At 41.1% G+C, this 7,500-nt stretch overlaps 4 non-coding genes across 4 annotated transcripts; all 4 read right to left on the reverse strand.

The window, feature by feature from the left end:
• Positions 1-952: 952 nt before the first annotated feature.
• TRNAS-AGA (transfer RNA serine (anticodon AGA)) lies at positions 953-1,034 on the reverse strand. The gene has a single exon. It is a non-coding gene; the product is annotated as a tRNA-Ser (tRNA).
• Positions 1,035-3,893: 2,859 nt separating this feature from the next.
• TRNAS-AGA (transfer RNA serine (anticodon AGA)) lies at positions 3,894-3,975 on the reverse strand. Its single transcript has one exon. It is a non-coding gene; the product is annotated as a tRNA-Ser (tRNA).
• Positions 3,976-5,474: 1,499 nt separating this feature from the next.
• Positions 5,475-5,546, reverse strand: TRNAH-GUG (transfer RNA histidin (anticodon GUG)). Its single transcript has one exon. It is a non-coding gene; the product is annotated as a tRNA-His (tRNA).
• A 1,288-nt stretch (positions 5,547-6,834) lies between these two features.
• Positions 6,835-6,916, reverse strand: TRNAS-AGA (transfer RNA serine (anticodon AGA)). The gene has a single exon. It is a non-coding gene; the product is annotated as a tRNA-Ser (tRNA).
• Between the last annotated feature and the right edge of the window lie 584 nt (positions 6,917-7,500).

Genomic DNA, 7,500 nt, shown 5'->3' on the forward strand with positions numbered 1-7,500 from the left:
GGTCCATCTACACTTTTATTGGGAGGATGCTGCCGTGAGCTCCTCCCAGCTAATCACACAAACAGCAGTAAAGCAAGATAACTACACAGTTAGGGGAGACTGCATGGTTAGGTTTTTGAGGAATTATTGAAACTGACCTCAGTGACCCATAATCAGAGCTGTGGCTAATGACAGCATGCCTAATTATGATGAAGCAAGCACCATGGCTCGTAGGGGCCCCACAACACACTTTTCTTAGCTCATTGAATTAAAGTATAAACTCCTGCCATGTGTGAGTGGTAAAGGCTTGTTAATTTTGTTGCTTTTCAAATTCACGTCTGACAACAAGACGAAGGAACATTGGGGCATCAGACGCTTTGGAAAGTAGCCACCAACCGCAGAGAAAGAGAGAAAGAGGGAAAAGACAGTATGAGGTGTGGAGAAAACAGCAGCAGGTACAAGGAGCTCAAATGAGATTAATGGCGCATAAATAGAGCACGTAAAGGAACAGTTCAAATCTAAGAAAAGGGAAAGAAAAGACTAGGAAAAAACACAGAAAGAGCTTGTAGATGAAATTCTCTTCCAGGGACAGCAGGTTAAGAGAAATTACACAGGGAGCAGTTAAGCTTGTAACACGGGGGAGAATAGAAAAGAAAATGCAGTTTTATGAAGTGTGTTTGCCTAATCCAGCTAGCATTTTTATTGTATTTCTCTATTTGCTTCTTTTATTGGTAAAGTAAGTTTCAAGTGCATGCACAGGTATGACCGAGAGAGCCAGGGTATAATAATTTGAAGCGTTTTCACCAGCGCTAATGAAGGACGAGAGTTATAGCAAAGATATGAAAGGGGGAGCGATAATAAATATGTGATATGGCAATAGTGACACCAAAATAAGCCACCTATTTATAAAACTGACATGGAAGAAATACTAAAGGTTAACTTCTGAAATTGTAGCCGATGTTAAAAAGATTCTCGTTGTCGGCAGGATTCGAACCTGCGCGGGGAGACCCCAATGGATTTCTAGTCCATCGCCTTAACCACTCGGCCACAACAACTGACTGTAAGGCGTGTGCACATAATCTGTATGCAAGTTTTCAAGGTGTCCCACAGCACATTCCTGATATTCTGCAATGCACTTTTTAAAAATAATGTTTTTTTCAGCAGGCACATTCTCTCCTAAAAACAAAAATTGCATGCGTATATCTCTAGTTTGGAATACCATAGGCTTGCATGCATACTCTCATGGGTCATTCAAGTTTTTTGGACCCTATTGCACTCTGTTTTCGTGCTGCTTTTAGTATATGGCCCATATTACAGAAGTCTACCATCTTTGAGTATTTGAGGCTCCTTTGTAAGTGCTTTATATTTTTTCCTTGAAGAGCTATATAATAAAGGGGACCGGGAAAGATTGCATTTATGGAAGATAAAAGAAGGCCCACTTGTCTCACCAAATGCTGTAGAGAAACCTGATGTTTTACTCATGTTATCCTTAGTTCGTTTTTGTTAGACCTTGCATTCTTAAGGTGGTCCCAACCCCACCTTATTGCTTTTCACCTCCGCATTTTGCTGTATCTTTTTGTTGGCCTTAGGACTCTGATCACTTTATCGCTACTAATCAGTGCTGAAGTGCACATGCTTCTTCCTTAATCATGTGTATAATTGGAGTATACCTGACTGACAGATTTAATTTACTTGAAAGCCCCTTGTAAAGTGGTATACCATATACCCAGGGACTGATTGTGCCGCCCAAAGAAATAGCATTTCAAACCTGTCTCAAACCTGCTACTGCAGTGCCTGTGCTGCAGTGTACTGCCACTTCGACTTGGCATTTAAAACTACTTGCCAAGCCTTAAACTCCAATTTTATTACATATCAGTAACCCCTAAGGTAGGCCCTAAGTAGTCCTAGGGGCATCATGCTATGTAAGTAAAAGGTAAGACATGTACTGTGGTAGTTTGTATGTCCTAGTAGTATCAAACAGTCTATTACATTTTTCACTACTGTGAGGTCTGCCCCTCTCATTGGTTAGCATTGGGTATTCCCTTATACTTTTTGGGGGGTAATTCCAAATCAGAGAGGAGAAGCTTTATTTATTTATTGATAAATCCTATCTACTGGTGAGGTTGGATTTAATCTTACTATTGTATAAATGCCATTTTTAGAGAGTGAGCATTTCTCTGCACTTACTGCTCTATTTGCATGAAAACCTGTCTTCAATTGACGTCTGGATTGGGCTGCGAGACAGCTACATATGTGCATTCCCTGTATACAGCCACAACACAGGTCACTCAACTGCAACTGCATTCATCTGCATTCTGATTGGCCTGGGGGAGAGCTCCGCTCCCCTTACCGCAAAAATGTTCAAGAACGATAATTTATGTCAGTAAGTACAGTATACCTACATCTTATAATCATGTGTGTTTAAATAATTTGTCGTTAGATCGTTTAAATATTGAAAAGGATCTGTTTTTAATAGACATTTTACAAAAACAACTGGTACATTTGGGAATTCTGTAAAGGAAAAACCCAACTGCCGTGACATTGCCAACCACAATGCCGTGACTCGGATTCAAACCGAGGTTGCTGCGGCCACAACGCAGAGTACTAACCACTATACGATCACGGCGAGCTACTTGGGCTCGATAACGTACAGTGACATGAAGAAATTATAATTCGGAACACTCAGGGCTACTCCTGTGATAGGCTGAATGTGTTCATTGCTTCCTCATTCCTTATACAAAAGATTTATCTCCTCAGTGGTTGATAGGCTGAAACCGTTTTCTGGCCGCCTGTTTGTGAACTGGCAGGAGTCAAAGATCACACATACACTGGTGGGCCTGTGATGGGACACCAATGCAGAGAAACACACCTGGCGCAGATATTCTATTCTGTTTATTAGACCTGCATCTCCCCTGTACCTCCTCAAGCCATCTGTATGTGAAGCAAGAAAGAGTTAAGGAACGGTTCATCTACACTTTTATTGGGAGGATGCTGCCGTGAGCTCCTCCCAGCTAATCACACAAACAGCAGTAAAGCAAGATAACTACACAGTTAGGGGAGACTGCATGGTTAGGTTTTTGAGGAATTATTGAAACTGACCTCAGTGACTCATAATCAGAGCTGTGGCTAATGACAGCATGCCTAATTATGATGAAGCAAGCACCATGGCTCGTAGGGGCCCCGCAACACACTTTTCTTAGCTCATTGAATTAAAGTATAAACTCCTGCCATGTGTGAGTGGTAAAGGCTTGTTAATGTTGTTGCTTTTCAAATTCACGTCTGACAACAAGACGAAGGAACATTCGGGCATCAGACGCTTTGGAAAGTAGCCACCAACCGCAGAGAAAGAGAGAAAGAGGGAAAAGACAGTATGAGGTGTGGAGAAAACAGCAGCAGGTACAAGGAGCTCAAATGCGATTAATGGCGCATAAATAGAGCACGTAAAGGAACAGTTCAAATCTAAGAAAAGGGAAAGAAAACACTCGGAAAAAACACAGAAAGAGCTTGTAGATGAAATTCTCTTCCATGGACAGCAGGTTAAGAGAAATTACACAGGGAGCAGTTAAGCTTGTAACACGGGGGAGAATAGAAAAGAAAATGCCGTTTTATGAAGTGTGTTTGCCTAATCCAGCTAGCACTTTTATTTTATTTCTCTATTTGCTTCTTTTATTGGTAAAGTAAGTTTCAAGTGCATGCACAGGTATGACCGAGAGAGCCAGGGTATAATAATTTGAAGCGTTTGCACCAGCGCTAATGAAGGACGAGAGTTATAGCAAAGATATGAAAGGGGGAGCGATAATAAATATGTGATATGGCAATAGTGACACCAAAATAAGCCACCTATTTATAAAACTGACATGGAAGAAATACTAAAGGTTAACTTCTGAAATTGTAGCCGATGTTAAAAAGATTCTCGTTGTCGGCAGGATTCGAACCTGCGCAGGGAGACCCCAATGGATTTCTAGTCCATCGCCTTAACCACTCGGCCACAACAACTGACTGTAAGGTGTGTGCACATAATCTGTATGCAAGTTTTCAAGGTGTCCCACAACACATTCCTGATATTCTGCAATGCACTTTTTAAAAATAATGTTTTTTTCAGCAGGCACATTCTCTCCTAAAAACAAAAATTGCATGTGTATATCTCTAGTTTGGAATACCATAGGCTTGCATGCATACTCTCATGGGTCACTCAAGTTTTTTGGACCCTATTGCACTCTGTTTTCGTGCTGCTTTTAGTATATGGCCCATATTACAGAATTCTACCATCTTTGAGTATTTGAGGCTCCTTTGTAAGTGCTTTATATTTTTTCCTTGAAGAGCTATATAATAAAGGGGACCGGGAAAGATTGCATTTATGGAAGATAAAAGAAGGCCCACTTGTCTCACCAAATGCTGTAGAGAAACCTGATGTTTTACTCATGTTATCCTTAGTTCGTTTTTGTTAGACCTTGCATTCTTAAGGTGGTCCCAACCCCACCTTATTGCTTTTCACCTCCGCATTTTGCTGTATCTTTTTGTTGGCCTTAGGACTCTGATCACTTTATCGCTACTAATCAGTGCTGAAGTGCACGTGCTTCTTCCCTAATCATGTGTATAATTGGAGTATACCTGACTGACAGATTTAATTTACTTGAAAGCCCCTTGTAGAGTGGTATACCATATACCCAGGGACTGATTGTGCCGCCCAAAGAAATAGCATTTCAAACCTGTCTCAAGCCTGCTACTGCAGTGCCTGTGCTGCAGTGTACTGCCACTTCGACTTGGCATTTAAAACTACTTGCCAAGCCTTAAACTCCAATTTTATTACATATCAGTAACCCCTAAGGTAGGCCCTAAGTAGTCCTAGGGGCATCATGCTATGTAAGTAAAAGGTAAGACATGTACTGTGGTAGTTTGTATGTCCTAGTAGTATCAAACAGTCTATTAAATTTTTCACTACTGTGAGATCTGCCCCTCTCATTGGTTAGCATTGGGTATTCCCTTATACTTTTTGGGGGGTAATTCCATATCAGAGAGGAGAAGCTTTATTTATTTATTGATAAATCCTATCTACTGGTGAGGTTGGATTTAATCTTACTATTGTATAAATGCCATTTTTAGAGAGTGAGCATTTCTCTGCACTTACTGCTCTATTTGCATGAAAACCTGTCTTCAATTGACGTCTGGATTGGGCTGCGAGACAGCTACATATGTGCATTCCCTGTAGACAGCCACAACACAGGTCACTCAACTGCAACTGCATTCATCTGCATTCTGATTGGCCTGGGGGAGAGCTCTGCTCCCCTTACCGCAAATATGTTCAAGAACGATAATTTATGTCAGTAAGTACAGTATACCTACATCTTATAATCATGTGTGTTTAAATAATTTGTCGTTAGATCGTTTAAATATTGAAAAGGATCTGTTTTTAATAGACATTTTACAAAAACAACTGGTACATTTGGGAATTCTGTAAAGGAAAAACCCAACTGCCGTGACATTGCCAACGACAATGCCGTGACTCGGATTCGAACCGAGGTTGCTGCGGCCACAACGCAGAGTACTAACCACTATACGATCACGGCGAGCTACTTGGGCTCAATAACGTACAGTGACATGAAGAAATTATAATTCGGAACACTCAGGGCTACTCCTGTGATAGGCTGAATGTGTTCATTGCTTCCTCATTCCTTATACAAAGGCTTTATCTCCTCAGTGGTTGATAGGCTGAAACCGTTTCCTGGCCGCCTGCTTGTGAACTGGCAGGAGTCAAAGATCACACATACACTGGTGGGCCTGTGATGGGACACCAATGCAGAGAAACACACCTGGCGCAGATATTCTATTCTGTTTATTAGACCTGCATCTCCCCTGTACCTCCTCAAGCCATCTGTATGTGAAGCAAGAAAGAGTTAAGGAACGGTCCATCTACACTTTTATTGGGAGGATGCTGCCGTGAGCTCCTCCCAGCTAATCACACAAACAGCAGTAAAGCAAGATAACTACACAGTTAGGGGAGACTGCATGGTTAGGTTTTTGAGGAATTATTGAAACTGACCTCAGTGACCCATAATCAGAGCTGTGGCTAATGACAGCATGCCTAATTATGATGAAGCAAGCACCATGGCTCGTAGGGGCCCCGCAACACACTTTTCTTAGCTCATTGAATTAAAGTATAAACTCCTGCCATGTGTGAGTGGTAAAGGCTTGTTAATTTTGTTGCTTTTCAAATTCACGTCTGACAACAAGACGAAGGAACATTGGGGCATCAGACGCTTTGGAAAGTAGCCACCAACCGCAGAGAAAGAGAGAAAGAGGGAAAAGACAGTATGAGGTGTGGAGAAAACAGCAGCAGGTACAAGGAGCTCAAATGAGATTAATGGCGCATAAATAGAGCACGTAAAGGAACAGTTCAAATCTAAGAAAAGGGAAAGAAAAGACTAGGAAAAAACACAGAAAGAGCTTGTAGATGAAATTCTCTTCCAGGGACAGCAGATTAAGAGAAATTACACATGGAGCAGTTAAGCTTGTAACATGGGGGAGAATAGAAAAGAAAATGCAGTTTTATGAAGTGTGTTTGCCTAATCCAGCTAGCACTTTTATTTTATTTCTCTATTTGCTTCTTTTATTGGTAAAGTAAGTTTCAAGTGCATGCACAGGTATGACCGAGAGAGCCAGGGTATAATAATTTGAAGCGTTTGCACCAGCGCTAATGAAGGACGAGAGTTATAGCAAAGATATGAAAGGGGGAGCGATAATAAATATGTGATATGGCAATAGTGACACCAAAATAAGCCACCTATTTATAAAACTGACATGGAAGAAATACTAAAGGTTAACTTCTGAAATTGTAGCCGATGTTAAAAAGATTCTCGTTGTCGGCAGGATTCGAACCTGCACGGGGAGACCCCAATGGATTTCTAGTCCATCGCCTTAACCACTCGGCCACAACAACTGACTGTAAGACGTGTGCACATAATCTGTATGCAAGTTTTCAAGGTGTCCCACAGCACATTCCTGATATTCTGCAATGCACTTTTTAAAAATAATGTTTTTTTCAGCAGGCACATTCTCTCCTAAAAACAAAAATTGCATGCGTATATCTCTAGTTTGGAATACCATAGGCTTGCATGCATACTCTCATGGGTCACTCAAGTTTTTTGGACCCTATTGCACTCTGTTTTCGTGCTGCTTTTAGTATATGGCCCATATAACAGAAGTCTACCATCTTTGAGTATTTGAGGCTCCTTTGTAAGTGCTTTATATTTTTTCCTTGAAGAGCTATATAATAAAGGGGTCCGGGAAAGATTGCATTTATGGAAGATAAAAGAAGGCCCACTTGTCTCACCAAATGCTGTAGAGAAACCTGATGTTTTACTCATGTTATCCTTAGTTCGTTTTTGTTAGACCTTGCATTCTTAAGGTGGTCCCAACCCCACCTTATTGCTTTTCACCTCCGCATTTAGCTGTATCTTTTTGTTGGCCTTAGGACTCTGATCACTTTATCGCTACTAATCAGTGCTGAAGTGCACGTGCTTC

The sequence above is a fragment of the Lissotriton vulgaris genome, chromosome 1_1, assembly GCF_964263255.1.
Source record: "Lissotriton vulgaris chromosome 1_1, aLisVul1.2, whole genome shotgun sequence".
Lineage (NCBI taxonomy): Eukaryota > Metazoa > Chordata > Amphibia > Caudata > Salamandridae > Lissotriton > Lissotriton vulgaris.